This window comes from Strix aluco, chromosome 2 (assembly GCF_031877795.1).
Source record: "Strix aluco isolate bStrAlu1 chromosome 2, bStrAlu1.hap1, whole genome shotgun sequence".
Lineage (NCBI taxonomy): Eukaryota > Metazoa > Chordata > Aves > Strigiformes > Strigidae > Strix > Strix aluco.
Genome location: NC_133932.1, coordinates 77099957 through 77125871, shown reverse-complemented (window position 1 = coordinate 77125871; position 25915 = coordinate 77099957). Strand labels below are relative to the sequence as shown.

Sequence of the window (25915 nt, the reverse complement as noted above, 5' to 3'; positions counted from 1 at the left end):
TAGTTGTTTAGAAAGGTAACTAACCTCCTCTGGCCCAACAGCCTTCATAGCACAACCAAAGTTAATAGATATGCATATAACAGCTCACAAATTGCAATGTAATTAATAATTGTTCTCTAGTCACAACAGTTAATCACTCACTGTACTGTAGACAGGCAATGTGCCAAGCAAGTACCAGCTGTAAAAATGCAGCCATATAATTAAATTAGTTTATTTTATTTATAAATCAGCATCTTTTGCTATTCCAAGTTTGCTTCATAAACAATTACAGTTTGACAATACCATTTTTATTATTTTAAGCCATTTGCACAAGAAGACAATTATGTTCAAGGTGACTTGGGGAAGAAAAGAAGATAGCATGAATTCCCTAGGATATAAACACCGTAGTTAAGTACAGGTCTGATGGGACATGATTGTGGGAACTGCAAGGAACACCAGAAACTCAGGGAAAAAAAGTTATTTATATTACTCTACCAGGTTTATCAGAAAAATAGTAGAATAATATCAGATTACAACTGACCTGTTGTAGTTGCTGCATTGACACATTTAAGAGAGATGCTTCCCTGAGGAAGGATGTCATTCCTCAGTTGTATGAAAGCTAGAGCATGTGAATCAACTTTGCTCTCAGTTTTTACAGCACACAGTAGGTTTCTGGACTATAACTGGGCCTCTGTGGTACTACTGCAGTATAAGTAACAGGTGTAACTGTAAAATCTCTGTGCAAAGCTGTTCAGCTGTGGCTATTTGTCCAGCATTTCTCTGAAAAGACTACTTGCTTCTCTAATTGTGCCTCAAGATAAAGACACTTATTTGTAATATTTTGAGTTGCTGCCCATATAAACATACTTTTTTTGTTGGAGACTACACAATGAATTATACACTTTCTAATGTAAAGCAGCAACCTAAGTGTGAATCTGTTACAATAATACTAAAAAAACTTCAAACTTCAGTGAATAGCATACAATGTCCATCACAAAAGACAGAAGAGAAAATCCTCTAGAAAACAGCTGCAAAAGCTTTTATAAAAGAGAAGATCAAGAACACGTGATGAGAAGATAAAGTGCTATATGTAGGTTTTACATGGAAGTCAAGAGGGGTGATGACAAGATACCTAACCTGGAGGAGAAAGGGTGATGGAAACGGAAATAGAAGGTAATTAACAGAAGAGGGAAGCAGACAATTAAAAGAGCTGAAAATAGATTTTAAGAGCATTCAATTAGTCTTAAAAAGAAGAAATACATGAAAGAAATGTCCACATAGTAAGTAGAGTACAGGTAAATAAATGACACTTCAATGTCTTTCTAGAAATCTTGGTATTTCTGTAGGTCCCACAGCACACTATTCTGACTACCTAAAATAGTTTTTAGAATCTATAAAAATTATACATCTATACATTTAGACACAGCATTTAAATGCTTAAGGTTGTAGAACTCCATTTGAATACTGAGGTCTTTTCATATGCTACAATAATTCTCTCTAACATGTAACAACTGGGCCGTTTTTAAAACTTGTACCCCTTCAAGCATTAGAATAGGAGCTAAATTGACTAACATCAGTTGTGGAAGTGTTGATTATATCCCCTTAGTGCATTGCTTATTAACTTTTTCTTTAAAGAATATTATGTGCTAAAGCAATAAGAACACATTATGCTAGGCTGTAACAGCTTGAATCCAGGGCTGGCATTTTGTCCAGTCTGCATATAAGACAGCTGTTGAGTGGTACCTGACTTGCATCAGCAGTTGTTGTGGGTCCAGCACATTGTACAGAATGACAAATGTCTTGTTTATTTCCTAATCTATTTATTTTTTTTAAAGCCTTGGTTCTTCTACTGAAAAATCTCAAGAATGGGCTCAAAAGGAAAGAAAGATAAACTGCACACTCTATGAAAAATGAAGTGCCTACCTGTCTCCTGTACCTTTTAAAGTCCCTTCTTTTTACAATAAGTATGACTCACCCTTCATAAGTTGTATCTTGCCACGTAAGACTAGCGATTACAGACTAGATTTGCACACATTCACTTGGTTCTGCAATAGCTCTCCAATGAGTGAATAAACGAATACTGAGCTATCTCCTCTACATGCTAGCCTCAGAAAGAGCCATTAAGAAAAGCTTGGTAGATTATTTTTCTAAATGCCCAGCTTCCACTCAGGTACCTAAAAAAGATTTTCCAAAATGCTTAGCAACTGACATATTTAGCATCTTCAAAAAAGATGATGTCTTATTTTGATAGCTAGATAAAATTGGAGTATCTTACTGGTGTTTAGAAGAAGAAAAATCTGGTTTAGGAAACCCAGTCTTCTTCCACTAATACCAAGTGAAAAAATACCTTAATGGTACTGGAGTTAATTTGGACCTTAAATGTATTTTCCAGCATGATGTCCAGATCTGCAAACATCTTAAGTGGAAAAAAGATACAGCCTGCTACACACCCTCTTAACTTTTGTGAAATAATAAGGAAGAGACAGTATAAGATGTAATCAAATTAAGATACAAGGCAAGAATCTGCTCACTTAAATGTACTCAGAACTACTAAAAACCAAAATATATTTATCAAGTGAATAAAACAGGATAGTTCCTAATATGTACAACAAAAGACTCATCTGGGTTAAATACTTTATTACCCTAGACTGATTGAAGATTTTAATTTCCTAACCAGTTGCCCTTCAAAACAGTATAATTTAATCTGGCTTCACATCACAGTATGAAATTGTTCATGGAAAAAATTTTGAATGGATTTCCACCTCAGAGAGTCTCAAAATTTCTTGACAAGTAAGACAAGCACAACAAAATTTGATTTCATATCAGTCAACATAGTAATCATACACATGATAAACTTGCTGCAGCAAAGCTGCCCAAAGGCAAGCTGTCCATATTCCCACAAATGAACCCCAAGATGTATGCGATCCTCCCTGCCCTGTAACACTGCTCCCCCTAAACCTGCCCATCATTAGGCAATGGATGACATCTGTAAACACCTGGGAATGGCAGAGTCCAGCACGCTCACGCATGTGCGGTGTGTACTTTCTGTCTTACTTCTCATGTAAGAACATTGTTTACATACCAGAGAACACTAACAGCCAGCCAGATGACATGTAGCAGTATAGGAAATGGTACCTGTCACTGCTTGTCATGAGTTTCTGAAGCCAGCAGTGTCTCCTCCCATTCTCTTTGTGGGGTTTGCTTAGAGGAGCAGAAGACACATTTTTTCAGGATGACAGTAATCTCCATTCCTGACCTCTAGCAGTTGACAGCCAGGGAAATCCCAGCCCACACAATCCACAGACTCCTTCAAATTTCTGCAGGTGACTGATACTCAATCAGCCAGGGACAAATCCATTACCCTGCTCAAATGTTCAGGTTTCTGACATTATCCCAAGAACATTTTGGAATATTCTCACCACAGCAAGGACTCAAAATTGGATTTAATCCAGCATTATGCAATCACCAGAAAGGAAAAATAATCCCTGAACAGAGTCAATGCCGTGCAATTCAAGGCATGCAGCACTGGGAGCTGCCTGGAAGAGGATATGCATTTCTTAGCTCAAGGAGTCAGGTCCTGCAAACTGAAGAGCTCCCTGCAAAGCCTGAAGGACTCTTAGCACTTCTCAAGATACCATGAGTTGTTGGAATTCAATTTAAAGAAACATCTGAGAGTCTTAGCTGGTTTAGAAAATAACATCACTTGTTCTGTTTTACCATTTGTGTCTCAAAAGATGTAAAGTAACCTGAAAAAAAACTATACCACCCAAAAAGGAAAATCCCTAATTTAATAACATCAACTCTCAGTCACATTAGCTGGAATATTTTAGCTAAAATATCAGAAGTGAAACATCTTCCAGTTTATACGTGATTCAAACTACAAAAGATAAATATTGTGCAAATAAATAGAAATGAACAATTTTCTTCTTTGAGTGATCTGATTGTAGTCAATCAATTACATACACATCCATAAGAACTAGGAACTTATTTTTGTAATATGAAGACACACCACATCCAACACTTCAACTCAGGAGAAGAGCAATATCATCACTGAAGAACAGCTGAGAATTTTAGCTAACATCTTACATGCTAAATCTTACCACCACCCTCCCCCCCACCCCCCGCTGATTCAAAGAAATCTCTTCTGTACTTACACATATGCAAGAAGTTATACTAGGATATAGGTTGCTGTAGGTTCACATTACAAATCATCACATGGATAAATATTCAGTATGTATCATCACAGTTAAACACATAATTATTAAGAAAATCAAAAGGCAGCAGACCACAGTTATGAAAAAGATTGTATCCAGATTTTAGTGGTTTAATTATTATACTCAACTGCAAATTTAAGACAATAAATGAACGAGGGTTTTTTTTTTCCAACCAGTATTTCAGCTTAATCAATGGCTTGCACAACATGCCTCAGCTTCAGCACATTCTCTTGGTTTAAGCACTTTTAATAATGCAGTGTAAAATATAGTAAAATTATTCTGTTGTAAACTACTATCTATGGCTCTAGAAAACAGAAAGCTTCCAAATTCTACCTAGTTAGTAATTTTTCACTATGTTCTATATGAAATTAAGGTTTCCAGATTTTATTGACACTTTCTCATAGTGCTAGGAAATTCTTTGATAACTATTAAGGATAAAGGGGCTTACTTAAAAAAAAAAAAAAAAAAAAAAAACAGAAAAAAGAAAACTAAGATCTCCCTCTTCCCAGAGAAAATGTCCCTCTTAGCTGGCAGCAGGAAGAGTGACAAATCAGCTGTTCCTAAATTGAGACCAGAGGAAATCAGCTGTTATTGACATAGAGGGATGATGCTGCTACACTTCAAGGAGACTGCGTGTCCAAGAACACTAAATCTTCTGGACACAGTGTCTCCACATGGGACTAACTCAGTCCACTGTGAAACTACCACGTGTTAAGTCACCTGAAGCATGTGAATACAACTTCTTCAGCCTTACAAAGCCTCTTGTATAGGATTTCTGAAGACAGTAGAACCTCAGCAGCTTGTCAGATAATAATTCTTTTTATATTAACAATCAGGAGAACTCGCTGTATTTAAAGAATTTGACTATTGGCCATTTTTCTCACTATGCTAAGCATTGTTTACAGACCAATGCCAAAAAGTATCTACAGCTTCAGCTTTCATAATTGCTCTCTCCCTCATTTGATGGGTTTGAATTCATTGTAGCAAGATATTCTCATTAAGAAAATCTACCGAATGAAGTCTGGAAGTGATACCTGCTTAAATTTCATTTAAAGTACCTCTCAATCCCACCCCCCAAAAAACCCAACTAAACAAAACCCAAGAAAGTGGATTACTTTATTATCTGTAAAATTCTTCCTGTTGATTGAGGCTTAAAGAGTACTCCTTGCTTTGTTACCATGAAAAGCAAAAATACAAGGTCTTTAATGAAGCTTCAAAAATATATAATTTTACTATAGAGTGAATCAATTTACTATGGAGTGAAAATTACCCAGATGATAAAAATTTACTATTCTCAGGATAAAGGGAATAAAAATATTTAGTTATTCCTTCTGGTCAAAACATATGATACAAACAAGACATGTCTTTCCCCACTCACATGAAAAATAACAATCAGAAGAAAACAGAAGAAATTGAAATTTTTCTTCTCATAAGAACACTTATGTTATATACCATAAAGACCTCCATACTGGTCAAATTCCAAAACAGATATCAATTGTCCGCCATCCAAAGTCATTTGAGGGAAAAGACAGAGAAAAGGAACTGGTTTCCAGTTAGCATCTCTGATATTATAACAAGGTAAGAGTCCAAGGGGCACAACAAGTCAGACACATTTCTGCTCAGCAGCCACTTAATCTGCCACTCCTGATCATTCTCCAGAATGCAAAATGATTCAACACTATTAGTCAGGGTATATTTTGCATCCATGTAAAATCCTTAAAAGCTTTGCCTCCAAAACCTGGTATGAATCTGCTGCCTTGCAGCTGGGGAGACCACAGTCTAGAACCACCTTCACAGGAAAAAGCATCTGAGTACTCCTTGTCCTCCAGAGTTTCAGTGGTTCGTTGCCCATACCTCTCCTCATAAATCAGCAGTTATCAGAGGGTTTATCCCACCCTGCACTTTGTCCTGATGCTACTTAGGGTCAGGCAATGAACCAGCAAGTGTCACTAGGACAACAGACCCACCAGTGTCAGCTAAATCTGGGGTCCCGACCACAGCTGTCATGCACATCACTATCAGGATTTCCCCCTTCCACAGTGATGGTGTTACCAGAGATGCAGGACTAGTATCTTTGTTAACAAGTATTTGTTGATTGTTAACAAATAGTACAAGACAAATGACTTTACTCATTTTTTGCTGGATTTTTTGCAATGGGGAAAGGGTATGGCTGTTGTCCTTTTTTGCTGTCTTCATAATCCCCTTGCCTTTCATCCTTCCATCCTTTTATAGCCTTTCCATCTTCTTTTTTATTCTCTAAAACCTATTTCTTATTCCTCTTTCTCCCCTCCCACAGATGTGTTTTTTTCAGTCTCTAAATCTCTCCTAGAAACCAGAGGTGGGAAGGCAAATCTATACATGCCCAGCAATTTCAGTCAAAATAGCAGCACTAAATTGTCACCTTTGCCCCACAAAAAGACTTTGCAGAGGACATTCACGTTCAAGCAAAATATTTAAGATAGATATCAAAGAGACAGCACATATGCTCTTTCTTTTGTGCTGTAACTGTGTGTTGCACAGCAATTGTACTCCATGATGAATGGTGGGAAGCCTGAACACTTGTAAATAGTTGTAAAAAAAAAAAATAATTTGAGGCTTTGTTTTGAAAAGAAAATCAACAAAGAGTTTAGTTACTCTTCCTTTGAGTTTGTGAAAAATTTGATATTTCAAAAGTATGTGATCTTTTAAACTTTCCTTCAGGATAAAATTAAAACAGAATTGTCTGAAGAAAATATGAATGCAAATTATGGAGAAGAAAATGAGTTCTGGAAGAAAGAAAACACCTTTCAAATATCAGACTAGTGATACTGTGGAACATCTTACTCAGAAGAGTAGTGAAGAAGAAGAAAAAAATATCAGTTTCTGACATGGAACAATTTAAAAAATCGATAGCTATGCTGCCTGTAATAATAAGAGGGTAAAACCCTGTATAAGTCCCTCAGTCATTGTATCCTCAATCTTCTGGCAGGCATGTCCAAACAAAACGATTTTTCATGACTCTGGTAAAGTCAACATAAAATTAAAATCCTGCAAATAAAAAAGTGAAAGTTGTGATAATTTTTTTAAGACAAATGAGAGGGAAGAAAGTGCGGGAAGATAATTATAAAAGAGCTATTTGTTCCAGTTACTCATATGCAGCAGGAACAGGAAAAGGCAGGAGGTTAATTATACTTTGTAAATAATGTTTTCAAGAGAACAGCTTTGGTAAGTGTAATAGGTCCTCTGGAATTGCAACCATTATTTATTGCATCAACCTGTCTAGAAATACATATTAGCTGCGATATCTATGGAGGAAGTGATACATACCATATTTTAAACAGAAGTCTCAATTCCTAGATAATATCAGCAATTCCCATGTGCAATTTTATCTACATTTCTGTTTCCCCACCTTTAGTTTTGTGACTCAATATTATTATTCGTCTTAGTGTTACAGTCTGAAACATTTCAAATGCATTACAGCATTTCAGAAAACCATCATGACAGCCAGCTACTCCCCACAATGAGTGAAAGCACCATCGCACACAGCAGTAAATCATTGTTTGTCTTCCACAGTAACCACGTAATTTATATGCCATTTATGTGGGGTTTGGTAATATCATTCAGAAGAGCACTATAAGGAATATTATAACTTCTGCACTGCCAGCGTGACGCTTACATTTTCACATTAGCTGATGTTTTTGCCTCTGAGAAGTAGAGATACGGTTACTTGATATCAGATGAACTTGGAAACACCAAAATAAAAGCGCTGTTGATAACACAGTTTGGAATAAATCACTCTTATCTGGACAGGGAAGTGGCAATGATAAATTCAAGAGAATAGACATGACGATGGGCTGCGCAAGTGCAGAGGTTGCTCTGTGCACTCTCCACCCTCTTCTTCGGCTGCAGCTGCCCAACTCTGTACACCCCCTCTCCCAGTGTCTTTGCTCAGGAAGCAAGGAAAGGAAGACCACAGGCACATAACAGAAAACATGCACATGATGATGGTGAAAAAAAACAAGCCATGTCACAAGCCAAATTTATGTATGTAAATTTACATACCTTTTTATCCACTGATCTATAGGAATTTAGCCAGACTTCCACCTTGCTGCATATACAGTACAAGATTACATGGGATAGTTTTGATTCATCTACTTTAACACTGGAGCAAAAATTGAGAGATGGTACTTTATATATTTAAGAGGATTAATTTCAGTTAATAAAACTTTGGAACAACCTCAGAGCAAGTTATTAAATAGAAATGATTGAGCATTTTTAGAAAAACTACAAAAAGCTTGTTAAAAATGCATGTGATCCAATTTTCTTTCATGTAATTGAAGTATTATGCAGTTAAACAGTTCATTTAAATGTATATAGTGCTGAATGAAGAAAACTTACAGTAATTCAAGCTTGCATTTACTCATCTATTTACAATAATACTTGAAATAAGCAGAAGGAAGAGAAAAATCAGAGGCCAATCTCCTATAGGTCATATAGTGATGCAGTGACTATGAGAAGACACAGACGGCACTTTATCCATTAATCTATGGAATAAAGCCAGATTACTTTCATCAAAATACACTGCTGAATATAAAACAATCCTGTGCAGTTCCACCTGAAAAAAAATCTTTTTAGGTATAAGGAAAACAGAGAAAGGGAATGGATGAAATGGTAGGCAAGAATGGTGCTAAACATTGTTAAGGGCAAAAAAATCCCAGAAAAAACCCTAATTAACAAAAAAACCCCAGTTTTGTTTTGCTTTTTATTAGTGGTAAGATCATATTATTTTTATAAAATAATATAATTTCTATAAATATAAATATCTATAAATACCACCATGGGACCTGTTCTCAAAACATTCCTACATTTTCAAAAGTTTCATAGGCGTTTGTCTTGTCAAAAATAACTTTACAGATGATACTTACAAATGAGTATTTTGTAATTTTAAAAAAAAAAAGAAGTATGCATTTTACTGGCTGGTCTGAGTGTGCATGTAAGAGAAAGCACATTGTCCTTTATGTACTTAAAGCATATAGACTATAATGGCCTTTTTACTGCTGAAAATCTCATGCTGTTCTGGAAGCCCATGCTCTTGACAGTGTATATGGCTACTTACCTCTAACTCCTAGCTTTTCTTATATTGTGCCCCAATTGCTTTCTGGCAAATTGAGAGGAAAAAGCACAATAGCAAGTAAAAATAATTTTCATCCATAATTTGTTTCAGACGTCTAAAATCTTTTCACAAGGTTGGATGGATCCAGCACAGAATTGCCAGCCTTAACAAGAAAAGGGACTATGAAGGAGAGACTTCTTGGTTAAGTCCCTTGTCTATGGACAAGTTCAACAGACAGAGGCCTGTCAAGGTTTAGCAGAATATATCTAAAACCTCTGGGTGTATCCTGAAAATAAATCTTGGCTACTTTAGAAACCAGTAATTATTTATCTGCAGTATTATTACAAACTTAAAACATTTGAGAAGGATAGACTGTATATTTTTTTTTTAATTGATATAGGTGAACCCACATGTTTGCACCAATACAAGAATCAGATTTCTGACAAAAAACTTCGGTTTTAATCCTCTGAGATGTAATGGACAAAGCAAAGAACACTGTCTCCTGAAGACAAGCATTTTCCCAAAGAAACAAATCAACCAACCAACTTCCAGATGCTCTGTTAGATCAAAAGCACAGCAGACTTGCAATCCCAACCTATATCTTTGTTTCACTTGTCAAATGGCATCTACATAATACAGAAATATTCAGAATTTAAACTTAACAAAGGAAAAAAAAAAAACCATTTTTAACTAGTTTCTGGATGTACCTTTGAAAAGTGTAAACCTTTTTATCAGCTGTTGGCTCATAAGAACAATTATTTGCTATATCAGATGGTTCAGCATTTTTTCCCATAAATAATTCCTAAAATAACACGAGTGATGAAATTAAGATCATGTTCCACTGAACACGCTTACACCTTTCTTCAAAGCATCATCTCCACTAAACAGGTGAGGTGTGTGTTGGGGGAAGCTACCCAACAAAACAATGAAACAAAGCACCCACACTCCACCTCTTCACCATCTTTTTGTTATTTTCCACACTTTGGCCCACTCATCTGAACTTGCTCCAACAGTGATATTTGGTTTTATCACTAAAAACAAAAATTGGAATTCTTCTAGATAATTTAGAATAAAAAGCAAAAATAAAACTAAATGAGTTGCTCAATAAACCATTCTGTTTTTTTTAAATGCACTAGTAGAATTAAAAAAAACCCCAAAATACCCTAAGGCAGTGAAAGGTTGCACCTTTCCAATTATATTTACAAAATGTTATGACACACAAGACAGCTCTGAGAAAGATTCAATAACCTGGAACACAAGACATATTATTGATACTACCATAAAACTGAAACAATCCTGATCAATACATAGCAGGGCTGTTAAGAAGAAATAAAACTCACCAGCACTCCTTTTTATTTACTTACAGTTGAAGAAATGTAATTTGGAGGTAAAAACAAGGACCCCACTATATACTTATAAAAATCAGTAAATTGTAAGATCAGCTATTTTCAGGTTATTAAGTAATATATAACACTTACTGCTGAATCATTTAGAAATATAAAACAAAACTATTAGCTAGACAGTCCACATAAAACAAAGGCCTTTAAAAATATATCAGAAAACAGAAAGATCTTGAACATACAATGGAATTTACTTTGTATAATCTTCTGTTTTCTTCCTATATACAGATTAATTAATACAAATTCTGTTAATCTAGCTAATGCATCACTGTATTAACTTGGATGCAAGTAATTGTATCTGCTTAACGTCACAAGTTTTCAAGATATATTCAGCGCATCACAGTTATTTATTTCTAAAATACTTCATTCTTTTAATTTTATTTTTCTTCAGCTTGTGCTGAAACAAGTAATTAGAATACTAACGCAAAATACTAATACGAGAAATCCAGTTGCTATTAGACCACTGAGGTAAAGCATATTTGAAGACTTGAAACCAATCATCATGATTATCACAAAAGTTTCTCCTCCTGCTAACAAAGGAAAAAATAAAACAGATACAGGAGAGCCATGTGAAACAAGATTAACACAAAGAACATGGTGAAGCACAAAAAATTAGAAGGCCCAAGGCTCAGAGTTCCAGTCTCTGTTTATTTGGCATTCATTACATATTTTGTGTCATTTTTAGGACTCATAAAAGAAAGGCTTGATAGGTTTGGGGTGCGGGCGTCAGGAAGACTGCAGCTTTATACAGATAATCCAGGTGAAGGCAAGTATGTTTGGGTCCCAAAGACGGGTGTTAATTAATGGAGGCAACATTTTTTTGTTGTTATCTCTTTGTTTCATATGATTAAAAGTGGAACAGGACACTAAAGAAAATGCAAAAAGACTAAAATGTGAAGAGAAAGTAAGATTAAAATGAAAACTAATGTGATGTTCTCTTCTTTTGTTTTTCTGGTGATGAAGAACAGTTATTATCTTAAGTGAGGGGTAAAACAAAGACTAACACCTTTCAAGACTTCGATTTACTTTATCCTCGTCATGAAATTAAGTCACAGGCTTTCTGAAGTTCAGATGCTGAATCACATTTAATACTGCCAGGGATTTGTTGTTTTATTCACGGGCATGTTCCTTTTTCATTACCCCAGCTTCTCTGTCACAAGCATTAGGACAACTTAAATTCTTCCCTACTGAGAAACTACCAGTTACTCACTGAATTTCCTATATCATACACGAGTGAAAAAGAACTAGCAGGTCAAAATGAACATGACCTTCTTTGAATAGTTCTGATCTCTTATTCCAACTACAAATGTCAAGGTTTTCACGAAACAACTTTAATAAAGAAAAATTATATATATGAGAAGGAATAGGCATGAAGATGGCTATGTCAGATTCTGGTTTTGTTTTGTTTTGTCCTTTTTATAAAGCTTACATAAATCAGATTTGATGTTAAGATCATTAAAGGGAGTTGATGTGGAATGAAAAAAATAATTGATGAAGCCTCAAAGGTTTATTTACCATAAACTGACTTGCAAAATACTAGTCTGCTGTGACAACTTTCCATTCTTCATTATTATTTTTATTTAAACCCTTTTGGCTCCTGCTCAGAAACTTAAATTGAAATTAGGAGCTTTCTCCCACTCCCTGCATATTTCACTTAATGATCTATGGTCAGCTCATCAGCAATTCTTCCATGCAGTGTAGGGTGATACTGTCTTCTTTTTTTAAAAAAACAGAGAGGGAGCAGAAGTGAAAAGACATCAAAATGATTTGCCAAATCCAAACATTTGGCTGGAACACATTTGTCACTTTTCACAAGAATGGATTTTTTTTTTTATTTGAGGTGGGAAGAGGAAAGAAAAAAAGGAGGAAAAAGAAAGCCTAGAGAAGTAATATTTAAATAACATCCCCAGCAAGGGCAACACTTGGAATATGGAGACCCCATTTAAGATTCACTTACTGAAAAACTGAACAGGAGGTACTTTTTAACCTTGGTGTCCATACCACAGTGAATGTTGATTATCAGGTTCTTTTTGGTCTGATGACTAAATATAGTAAAATAGCAAAAAATTGCAGTTATGTCTTAACTGGATGATTAGCTATTCTGTGCTGAATGCACATGCCCATCAGCTCATCTCCAAATATTCAGTCCTGCTGCAGAACAGAATTCATTGAAATTCAGACATGTCCTATGGACAGGGAAACTACACCTTCCAACCCTTCCTACATACCACTTTTACTACAAAGAATTTTATATCAAAGATGAACAAAGGCCTGGGAAGCCTGCCATGTGAGCAAAGGCTGAGAGAACTGGGTTTGTTCAGCCTTGAGAATAGGAGGTTTAGGGGAGACCTTATCACCTTGTTCCAATATTTAAAGGGTGGCTACAAAGAAGATGGAGGCTCCTTTTTTACAAGGAGTCACATGGAAAAGACAAGGGTAATGGGTACAAGTTACTCCTGGGAAGATTCTGATTGGAGACAAGAGGAATAGTTTTCACGATAACAATCAACCACTGGAATAATCTCCCCAGGGAAGTGGTGACTTCCCCAACATTGGACACTTTTAAGATTCAGCTGGACAGGGTGCTGGGCCATCTTTTCTAGACCATGCTTTTGGCAAGGTTGGATCAGATGATTCTTGAGGTCCCTTGCGATCTGGTATTCTATGATTCTATGATATCTTTTATAGAGTGACATTAAAAATGACACACACCATGCAATAAAACACAAAAAAGCATCACCTTTAAAGTGTATTCAGACTCCACTTAAGCATACATCCCACTTTTTAACATTTTAATTTGTAACAAATATTTATAAGTAAAATTACTGTAAAATAAGCAGAATAACATTACTCAACAAAAGTCAAAGTATGATTCATTGCACAAGACTGTTTTCCATAGCAACTGCTGAAAAAAAATATTATTGCACATGCATACTCATACATACATGTATACTCATAAAATGAAAGTTAATACTCTGTTGTTTCCTAATGATGCAGCCAAAAATCTAGGCCATATGCAGGGAAAATGAAATTTAAGAAGATTTGCTTAGAATGGATAGCTATTTTTCCCTTTTTTGGGAAGGGTGGGGGGTGGGAGTGGGGGTGTAAGGTGGGGTGGTGTTTGTGTTTTTTCTTTTAAAGAAAATGAAGAAAAGCATCGGTCAAATCCAGCAAACAGTTGATACAGGAAAGGAGAAAACAAAATCCCCAAACTCAGCCATTGGTTGCTTCCATTCTCATAATGCATTTTGGATTTGGGGTGAAAGTTCAGACCAAGTTCTGTTGAAGAGTATTGGAAAATACTGGAAAATTTTCAGCATTTTAATTAAGCTTTATTTGAAATGTTACATAAACTAGGATTCTTCAGCCTTGACAGCAATATTACTGTGGGTGGGGAACATAAGAGTTTTCTGTAATCTTGGAATTGCCATAGAGAAGGTAAAAAGAAAGCAAGTGTGCAAGAACTACGAAATCAAATGAAGCTGGGAGACGGAAGGTATAAAAGAAACAAAATTCAGTGTTCAAGCTCTTTGTCACTGGATACTGTAGATGAACCAAAGCATAAGCAGGCTGAAAAACTGATTTGACCAGTTCTCAGGCAAAAAGTCTGAGTCAAATTAAAATATACTGCCTCTGACTCCAGAAGCCCCTAAACTGCCTGTCACTGGAAAATGACTTTCCAGAAAAAGTATCCTTACCTGCCCCCTCTGTTCTTATTGATCCCCAAATACCTATTATTGAGTGATAGCAAACAGAGCTAGGTGGACCTTTGGTTTGAACAAGTAATTTTGACAGTTACATATAACTGCCTGCATACTTGCCTTTAGACAACCATAATCAGTCCCAAAGAAGTAAATGCCCACATACCATCTAGGAAAAAAAGCGAGCACAGCTCTGACTGTGCCAAAAGGCACGAGCCTGGGTGCCGTGCATGGCAGCAGGGAGGCAAAGAGGAACCCAGCCTGCCTCTCCGTCCTCCTCAGCACGGATCTGGCCCAGGAAGCACGCAGAGCACGCAGGAAGAACAGCCATGCTCCCACAGTGTGCCAGCGATGATCATCCTTCAGTTGATCATATGTCAATACATTTTTAAGGTCCATCGCAAACCTGTTCACAAGAGGTATTTGCTTTAAAATAGCAAAATTCAGTGTTGCTTTTAGCAATAAAAAGTCAGCTCAATAATCAAATACAAATAAACTTGTGACAGAGCATAAAAGTAACACTAACTAAAACATGAGATGCACATTGCTGTGAGTACATACTATTGGCCAGCACACTGAACCAAAACCTGCCACAAACCCTGGAATGATTCAAATAGCCTGAAATGAGCTTTGGAGGAAGGTCTGCATATGGAGAGCTTTGCAGCTCTCCCCGAACATTTGGCTGCAGATGTTTCTTTTCTCTCAGAAAACAGGACAATGAACAAAAAAACCCCAACAAAACCATAATAAGATGACAAAAAATGATCAAAATACTACACAATGCAGTGCTTGAAATATGGTATTTTTAAGCGAGCAGATTGGATTTGAGTTAGTTCCTTTAAACAACTCATTGCATGCTAGTAGAAATTTAGATGATTAATATAGCTTGGTATTAATACACAAAGCACTAAATATGCTCTACAACAATTTGGTTTACAGAGATGTACAAGTTCCAGAAGGTGAGGGTGCAAACTGTGGAACACATTCTAAAATAAAATAAACAGCAGAGGGAGAATGCAAATGCCTTCTAACAAAATCACCCTATTTTTAAACCAGACCCATTTTTGGGTCTTTTACATACATATTTCATTTTTCTCATTTGGTAGAGAAAATACAACAGTCTCTTATCAATTGTTCAAATTTCTAGGCTCAATTTCCCTATGGCATACAGCTGATTAGGAAATGTATTAATATTAAATTACCTTTTTCTTCAAGTATATCCTACCATTAATTAGGAGCTTATTACTGCTTTATAAATACATCCTGCTTTATCACCAGAAAACCTAGAATTGAAGGGGAAAAAAAGGCTTAACCATAAAGGAATACTATTTCTCTTTTTTCAACAGTCAGTCTTCTGTGGAGGCCTTACTGCTGACACTTAAACATTTATCCTCATTGCTTACAAACACGTGCTCTCAGTTTTTTAAGTAAACAGCATGACTGTTCTGTGTCACTATGATGGAATTCTTCATCGGGAAAAGAGAGAAATGCAAGAAATTGGAAATATTGAAAGCTGACAACTTTTTTTAAATTCCCTTAAGAATTTGACACCAAGCACTATTTAAATAGTGTTACAGCTGTTCCTGTAAACTTGCTATGGGCTGGCATTAGTTATGACCACAGGCTGCTGTAACACAGGAAGGTTTCATGAGAAGACTCTTCTGCTTGCACAAGTCATTCTGTTGGGACAGTGAAATACTTTGGTGTCCATTAGAGGAAGTTTCAGGTGAAGCTTGGCAAACAGGATGACAAAGCACAGCAATATGTCACTGGAGACAGAGGGCCCTGGACGTAGAAGGGAGCAGATACTCATACAAATTTCTTACTGGTACACAGAAGCAACTGTAGCTTTCACACTGCACAATTTTTGCAATATGTCATTAGTACCTCTATGGCTACTCATCCTACTCTCAGACCTGTAGAAGCTGTGAGCATGCCCCTGCATCTTGTAACCTTGCAGTGAAACCCTGGACATGTGTCTCATGCTACAGTGCCTCACAGATCAAATTTGTCATTGGTGCTTCTTCTCTTTGGTAGGAGTGGTGACCAGTGGTGAATTCCACAACCCAAGGCCATTTTCTTAAAGCAAGGGTGTTTAACTTTAGGAATAAATCATGTCAGTGAGAAATACTAAAGCAGAAAGAGGTCTGCATGGATATCTATTTACAGGATGTCAGCAGTGCAACTGGAGACACGACTGTAACAGACACAGATTTATTCAGGCCAATCCTGATTGGGGTCATTCTGACACCCACAGCAGTGACGTGGGAGAAATGGATTTCACTACTGAGCAGATTCTATCAATACTTAGTTAAAAACAAGCAAAAAAAACCCCAACAAACCACCACAACACCAGCAAAACAAACCCCATGCCCTCTTGCTATCAATGATCCAAAGGAGAAAACCGCTGCAGAAACATCAGTTTTTCCCTTACTCAATATAAACCATAGCATTACCAGTACTATCAAACTATTTTATTCCCAGTAGTGACTCAGGGATTTGAAACGTGAAAACAAGCACAATCTGTTTTTAATTTATTAACAAGGAAACAAACTTCTCCCTCATTCTCCTGTCAAAGAAAAGCTGTGATGCTTTGTTTGACTGTGCTTCAGCTTTGGAGTCAAAATAGCTAACTGCCAGAGGTATTAGAAAAATCTGCTAATTTATTGAAAAAACTTATGCAAAACAACACATAAAGGGAAGTCAAATGCTGTTAATTGTTCTCTGAAGCACATTCCTATAGGCAGCAGGAGGGAAATAGAAAGAGCCTACTAAGAAGAATACCTAAACATTCTATTAATGGACACTGGTAAAGAAAAGCATCTTCATTTTCTTTCCCCTAACCCGGTCTTCATCAAGATCACATTAATCGCATGGTAACCTCCAATAATTACACACAGGATTGTATTCAAATTCATAATTTTCAAACACATTTACCACCAACATTTTTATTATCCTCCCAAGACATTTATACTCCCTGAAGCACAACATTTTACAGATTGTTACAAATTTTAAATACTTCAGATTATTAAAAGAACTCCCTATTCCCCTCACATTCTGATCTAAATCTGTTTTGAGTAGAAGAACATCATAATTTACAACATGAACTTCACCATCTATTCAACTCTGATACTAGCAGCAGTCTGCTTTTGGATAGCTTGTCTGGGGACTCACACGTCAAATGCAGCTTTTTGGCTTTTTATATGCAACACAGTGCAGTCCAGCAAGGCCGTGGAAGCAATAGAACAAGATTAGACTGCGTACTGTCTCCTAGTAAAATTTAAAATTTTGAATGAAAACCAAAACTAGCCTCAAAAAAGAAGCAGCAATACAGCCCTGGAGCCTGTCCAGCTCCAGCCTCTTCATCTCAGGGCCTTTGGGGCACCGCATGGGAAACAACCTCCCATGATTCAGTCACAGCATTACACAGTTCGTTTCAGCAGTGCAGGACAATGGCATCATCAGCAAAACAGAAATGGAAAGGGAATGGCAGAAATACAGGAGCTGAAGCTCCTGACCCCTCGTGTCAGGCAGGACTTTGTCACCCTTAGGCAGTGAAGAAGCAGAGTGATCAGAGGCTTGGTTTGGCGAAGGCTGTTTTGTGCTGAGGTCTGTGAGCAGACTGAGTCCTGAACAATCCGATCAGAGAAATTAGCAAAAACCTGCAGGAGCCAGAGACATCTGTTCACCCTGTCTGATCCCTACAAGAGAAGGTACTACTGATGCCTTTTCTTCTGCTGTTCTCCATATGCATGTGAAACACCTGTTCGCCCTCTCCTCTCACCAGCGATTTACTACAGAGCTTTGCTGGCCCTCTAAGGATGATACCCATCATTCCTCTGCCTTAAATAAAGAAATGGACTATCACATGCTATGCTATGTATTTTACAAGTTGCTTGAGCCAGCAGTGAATGGTATTTTGCAGAGCATGGTTACAAGTAAACCAGCTACTGTAGGGACACAGGAGCTACCACAGGTCATTTTCCCTTCATTGAACTCTGTATGCTCCTGTGCCAGCCATGACAAATCACTGAACTTTTGTGCTTGTCCCCAGAAAACATCACCTTCTGGAAGAAAGCTGAACATAACAGTAGTTTAGAGTCCGTAATCCACACATGCTACAGCTCAGCATAAAGTAGCTGAGGAATTTTTGGCAATTTGCTGCTCTAGAATTAGCTAAAACTCCCTCCAGCTATGAAAGACTATTTGGTAAGTATCTTTGACTTTCAGATAGAAACTTTAAAATGGGATTTTCAGAGGACAGACAATGAGATGCTATTACAGAATAAGATGTCTGATCCTTGTTTCTAACAAATATCTAGCAGCACTTTAAAAAATAGGCAATGATTGCAGAATAAGAACCAGGTACTCCATTTTCTTCAAATCATCTTCACGTGTCTGGTAAAATGAACACATTAATTCTTGAATGGAGTAGAAAAAAGAAAAAAAGGTTAAAAGATACATTGAGAGATTTCCAGGAGAGAAGCACGAAAGTGAGAGAAAAGCATCCCTGTACTGAATAGAAAACCTGAATTTAGTTAGTTTCATACTGTGATGGCAAGCATGGTTTAAATGTGGCAATACAGCCATGGCTGCTTTGGTCCGTTCCACCTACTGTACTTAAAACCTCTGGGAGAAGTACAGCACTGTGAAAGAAGGTAAACTGGGGATGACCCTGGAGACCACCATGCTCAGATTTGTACATTTTTTTTTCATATGTTCTCATAACTTGTTTTCAGGGGCAGTCGAGAGGACTGCATCCTAATATTAGGGACAAATATTTAAACAATAGGGAGATCATTCCAAGTTATAATAAGAACTTTTCACAGCAGACAGGGAAAAAACAGTGGTGCTATTAGCACTGCTGGTAGGTTTGTCATTTAAAGATTGAGTAATTTTGGTGACCTGTCATATTAGCCCCATCCTCCCTGCCTCAGAGGGGCAGGCTTGTGTCATTCTGAGTTCATGGCAAGCTACTGGTCGCAGGTTAGGAAACGTCCTCCAAAGTACTTCTGATCAATGAACTAATGTAATGCAGGCATCTCTTTTTCATTCCTTCATCGTTCTCTCATCATTAACTTTCTGTAATGTTTGTATAAATCCCCTTAAGAATTGTTCTTATATTGGAAAGTAACTATGACTCTGACAATTATGCTGATTTTATTTGCGTTATTCAGCTGTTCTGCAGTGAAAATATGTTAGTCTCTGTAAGAAAGACGTAGTGGTCAGCAAATATTATAATTATTTTTTTTTTCACCAGTGTTTTAAGCTCTGTACTACTTTTATTTATGATTACTGACATGTTTGGTTCTTGTTTCAAGTTCTTTTGACTCTAGGTTTTGGCATGAATAAACTTTAAAAAAACCTCTTTATCTCATAAAGGGGGGAGAGAGAAGTAGTAAGTCTGTATCCCCTTAATGCAACAAAAGCAGCCAGGACAAGAGGATGGACAAGGAAAAGCAGGCCAGCAAGCCTTGGTATACTACATTTTCAGAGTGGATAAATGTGCGCAAATCATATGTTTGTGAAAACTTAATTCCAAAGAGAGCCAAGCACTGAGGGGGAAAACAAAAGCATCTCATAAAGGTACTGGCAGCTTTATAAATGATGAGCAATCCATTTAATGTTTTTCTGATGTGATTTAAAGAGTTCTTATTACTTTACAAGAAATCCGGGCAACAATATTCCTCTCTCCAACAACATAATTATTAAACTGAGATATATACCCAGTTTCAAAGGCATTGGTGAGCAGGCTCCTTCTGTCTCTCAAAAATGTGGGTAAAAACTAAGAGGCCATAAGGTCTTTTAATTTACAAGATTTTGTAAAACAGAGAAGCAGACTGGAGCTTCAGTGAAGCAGCCGGTTCTGAGGGTAGACTTTCGGTACAGTATTAATTGGGGTGATAGGCCAGAGTTCTGAAAAAGCATCTGAATTTACTTTAACTTCACCCAAATGAACAGTCCCACTGAAATCCGAACTTTATGAGAAAGCCTCAGATACCAGTACCTTCATACCTGGAGATTATTAGCAGGAGATACGGTATGGGAGATAGGTGTTTAAAACACATTTGCATAAACAAAATTCAAGAATAGCAGCCCTGCTTCTAGCAGCATTCATTACAGGCTGCTGAAAATGAGTCTGTTACCACAGTAACCAAGCTAATATTGGCTTTCCAGCTTGCAGGCATTAAATTCCTTAAATGCAGGTGCAAATGATGAATCCACGCTTTTGGAGCAGGTGAATTTACTCTGCCAAAAATGCCAGAAGTGGAACAAAGAAGACACTATACATTTTTATGGCAAAGACATAGTAAATCAGTTACCCAAGAAAAGAGGTGGAGGGGCTTGTGATAATGATGAAATTTTGACTGCATGGAGTACAAGTTCCAAGTACACAATCCCATTGTTTTTACTCAGAAATAATGGGCATTATTTGGACAGTTATTCTGGTGATGCTTATGGTGAACTAGAATTCATTTCACTCCATTTCAAGTGTAGGAATCACAGGCAAAATATAGATTATTTTTGGTCAAGTAAGCAGGTGAGGTCCTGAATACCAATAAGCAGTAGACCTGTTGAGACAAAGCATCCTTCCCATAGTTGTTTTCCAAAGGAAAAAAACCGAGGCTTGTAAATACCTGTTATACTCTGAGGGAAATGTACTGTGCTAGCCTCACCTACCAAACAGGTGGTACAAATAGGTTATATCTAGATGTAGGTCGTAGACATCTAATTTTTCCTACCTTAATGATTAGTACTGAATTCCAGAAGAACATTCACTGCTAACTCTTCCTAAAATTATTTTCAAGGCACTCATTTTAACAGGTTGTTGGGGTTTTTTTAATTTATACATAGATTGTTCTTTTGTCTTGTGTGTTAACTGTAGCCTAAGAAAAAAATCCTTACAAATCAGAAGTTTTACAAATCATACAAAGAATCTATATATTCCAAAGAATTTCTGGATTTAATGTTGAATATTTCAAAATGGAATTGCATTTTGGAATTAAATCGTTATTACATCATACTTTTAAAATAGATAAATATATGCATGTTCATGCAGCATCTGAGTCTACTAACTGTAGAACTTCTAGCATCATCTCATGAGAAATCTTTGCAATTCTAAGAATACGTTTGGAGAACAAAAGCCAAAAGATGCTTGTCACAGCCTCAGGGGCTCTGGATGACACCAGGATGCCCTAACCTCTCAAAGGGGCTGCGCTTCAGGTGAGGTTCATGACTCACTTCTTTCTCTCACCCTCTGACTGACTCAAGCATTTTGAAAAAGCGCGGCAGAGGTAGGCAGTTGGCTGGGAAAAGCCACCCTCAGAGCAGCTGGGGCAGCCTGGGGCGGCTTAGGAGAGTTTCCTGCCTCTTGCAACAAACTCACTCAAGAAGCTCCAGGTGGTTTGGCCCAAGCTTCAAGGTAGACAAGATGACATTTCGAACTCATCTACTATTTTTTCAAAATAATTTCAAACAAGTTTGCTAAAGATTAGAAATAAATAATGAAAGAATGTACGGGGAGGTAAATAACTGTGCTTGCATTGCTGTGAGCATAATCAGAGATTTTACTTAGTGATTCACTCAAACGATTTTAATAAGTCTTTCCTCTCTGAAAGTTTGACTGTCAGAGATGGCATTTCAGATTCAAGTAATCTCTGAAGCACATTAGATAGAGCAGTTGATACTTCTTTTGTTTTTTAAATGAGCAAAGGATAAATACAACAGGTTCTTACAACACAAATGTTGGTGCACTGCTCTTGCTCAGTTTTATTAAGAGTTGGTGTCTTTGCCAATATCTTCCTAGTGTTCCTCTTCAGGACCATGATCTTTTAAGCATCCATATTGGTCCACAGGGAGTTTCTGAATTAACTCTTAAAAGTTTTCAATATGAAGGTTATTTAGAATACCAAACATTTACATAACAGACATATTACTGAAGCATGACACTATCCTGAAATCTAATTTTTCCTTTCTCATATGATAGTAACACCTTGAAGACTAAGCAGCATGACAGAGTAAAGTCACTCTTACAAATCACACAGATCAGACAGACCTTTATAAATACTGCCAGCTGGTGTACTATAAACAAGAATCTATACTAATGGTTTATTATGTAATACCTAAACATATATAGCATGGCTGTTCAATAAAAATATTCTAGGGTGCTTGATGCATGGGAAAAAGGAATGCAACACACTAGCATTCAGCAGGAAATGCTCAGAAAAAATGTTTTCCTACATTAATCTATGTTTTACTGATTTTCAGAAAAAATTACAGAGCAGCATCCTACAAAATGTATCTCAAAATGTTTCACAACCTTCTAGTAAGCCATATAAGCTATGTTTCCATTTTATTACCTTACTTTCAATCTTATACCAAGAAACTTGTAAAGTTTTTGTGAATGGTTCATCTTACTGGTACCCAAGCAGTGGTTCAGTGTGTGGGAGAACATCAAGATTCAAGCACTCAGTGTCATTTACTGGCCCCTCTGTTTGCTTCTAAATAACTGAAAAATGTTCTCTGTATTGCTTTTTCTCCATTCACAGATAAATCATTTGTGCCAACACACCCAGGATGTTAAGAGTGTCCATTTGACAAAGCACATCCAAATGTCAATTTTTTCAGTCTGCAATGACAGGTAAGTCAATATAAAAGGTATTATTTTGACCAAAAGAAGAAAATCTTGAATAAATCTTCACTTAAAATATCTCTTTTACTTCATATCTAATAGGAAATGTTGACCAAAATGCAAATAATTCCAAACTGAAATTAAGAACTGGTTTCCATAAAATCTCTAATAGCTGTTATCAGTTAGATAATATCATATTAGATAATATTGAAATGTTGTGCCTTTAAGTAAAAACATTCACATTTTTTTCCTTTAATTTTTAATTACAAATTGATATCAAATATAATCTAGCAGCTTCAGGCTTTAAAAATGTTGATTAAATGCAGAAAGACTCAAAGGTTTTGAAACTTCACTTTCTCTGCCCCAGGGACCTCAATATTAAACTCTGTTATTAAAGGAAAACTAGTCTAAGTTATAATAATGAGCTTAAGAAATGTAGAAAATACCCAGAGTATCTTTAAGAATGACTATTAAATTAGAAGTCTTAATAAGGGCACCAAACTGATGCAGCATGGGACTGTTGAAAATCCAGACACCAAACACAGGTGATACTGAATCAAGTGCCTTACAGAAATTCAGAAATACAATCAGCAGGCAGAGTTGTCATCTCTGCATGACACGGTATCACTGATGTTTCTGTGACAGGTCCCATTCTTCATAAAATTTTTCTGACTGACTCAGGTAAATGTTCATCCTCTGATATCTTACTGACTGCATCTCCTGTGGTGCTTCCAAGCTCTGATGATGAGCTAACTGTGTTGCAGTGTCCTCTATCAGCCTATCCTTACATTTAAAGCAAAGAAACCCGATCCATTGATTTTCCAGCTCTCTTAAATGCATTATTAGTATCAGATTTGTTGAACTTTGTCACCGGCTCAGAGCTTTGTGGTCATTTCTTCTGAACATCTTTAGTATAAGTTATCAAACCTGCAGATAGAAAAATGCTCTTGTTTTTTATCTGATGTTTAACTTCCCCTCTGACTTCTGCTTAAATAAGTAATGTGGCACTAGTGCTCTGACACACTCCCAACTTTCCTTAAAGAAAAACAATTCATTATTTCTCTCTTTTCTCCATCATGCTTGATAACTTCATAATTCAAACTGATACCAGTGCAGAAATTCTGATACATCAGAGCTCAGATGTTAACTGAACTACTTGCTATGCACATAATCTTTACTGGAGTGTCTAACAGTGTCTAACTGCTTCAAGTCACTCACTCTTTCCCTCCTAAATTAATTTATTCTCATGATTTAACATTCCCTAAGAGTCTAGGTAATGTCAGTCACCTCAGCTATCACTTGTACGTAGAATATATTCCATTAAATTAATGGAATGTATACTAAAAACACTGCATATAAATAAGCACTTTAGATTTCAGAACTTTGGCATTTTCCATCTACTTGTAGGAAAATAAAACAGCCTTTCAGCACTTCAGCACTACATTTTTTTTTAAATCTAAACCTTAAATATTCTTGAAGATTTGACAGGTATATGTTGGTTTAACACTTGTAAGACAAATAAGTAGTCTGAACCAGACACTAATTTCTGACTCTCAATTTTATCATTTGAGAAGCAGTCACATAGTATGTCAACAGAGCATAAAGAACTCATTCTCGCAGTTTTGCAAGCTGTCACGCAAGACAGCCAGGGGTCCCAACACTGCTTCAAGTAAAGGTGGTGTATTCGTGGTATGAAGAAATAATAAAATACTAACCTTTGAGTAAGACAACTGTTGTTTAACAACAATCTCCAAACACAGGCTTAGTTTATTTTCCTGTTGCCTTCATCCACCTCCAAAAGCCCTGCCTGTTTTCAAGGCTCCCTGCAACATTTCCTCCATGATTCTAATTTCCTTTAGCTTTACCAATCATACACTTTTACGACATATAATGGCATATAAGCTGCATCTGTTACAAAAGCAACCACATTTTCCTTATCACCTTTGCATTGGGTTTAATTTCTGGCAAGTCACAGATTCCTTTTTGATGTTATAGAGCATGTTGTTGTATTATTTCCTTACTCTACAGAAAGCTTGAAAATCCTATTTGTTTTAAAGGAAATCTATACTGAAAATTTTTAGTTAAACTAGATTAATCAGCTGGGCTCTTAGCAGGCAAGAATACCTATATTTTGTCAAGAGATTAAATAAATGCACAACATGAAAAGAAAACATTAAAATGCAAGAATAAACAAAATGAAACAAATGAAGCAAAATTAAAATATTCTCATTTTTATAAAAGTAAGAAGCTTCTTTCCCTCAAGGGGCTGTCACTGAACTGAGCTAAAAACAGACATGAGGGTAGCAACACACAGCCTGCAAGCGCTACGCCCTCCAAAGCTTGTGTCATATTTCCCTAACCTCCTCCTTCCCATTGAAAAATGTGTGCCAGTCATCATTCATGCATATTCAGACCCAGCTGAAGTTAGCAGTTCCCCGATTTCAAGAAGTGAGGTAAAAGAAGTGAGAAAACCCACAGACTGCTGTGCTGGGTAGCCACAGTCTGTAAGTGGCTTGAGACAAGCTGAAGCCCAGACGAGGAAGACACTGCATAAACAGGCTAATTGGGCAGGCAAAACCTTCTTCTGTAAGTCAGCAAAATGATTTTTTTACTTCCATATCTATTAGTTCAGTTTATTATCCTTTAAAAGAAAAATAATACTGGTTTACTTTGGAAGGATTTCTGTATTATGCATCCAAGCAGAAACATATGCATTTTTTTTTACCAGACGATAACTGTAGTCAGCACTTCAAATTTTTAAAGTAACTGAGGTCTCCAACTAAGTTCTACTACTTCAACATTATGACCAAACCACAGCAGTTGACATATTTACATTATCACTTTAATGCACAGAGAATTTCCTTTTGTAAAAAAGCATTAATAGAAGTTTCAACAAA

General features: G+C 36.6%; 1 protein-coding gene across 5 annotated transcripts in view; it reads right to left on the bottom strand.

Moving 5' to 3' along the window:
• FGF14 (fibroblast growth factor 14) overlaps positions 1-25915 on the bottom strand; it is a 421004-nt gene that overhangs the window by 185917 nt on the left and 209172 nt on the right. The gene's annotated exons all lie outside the window — the stretch shown is intronic.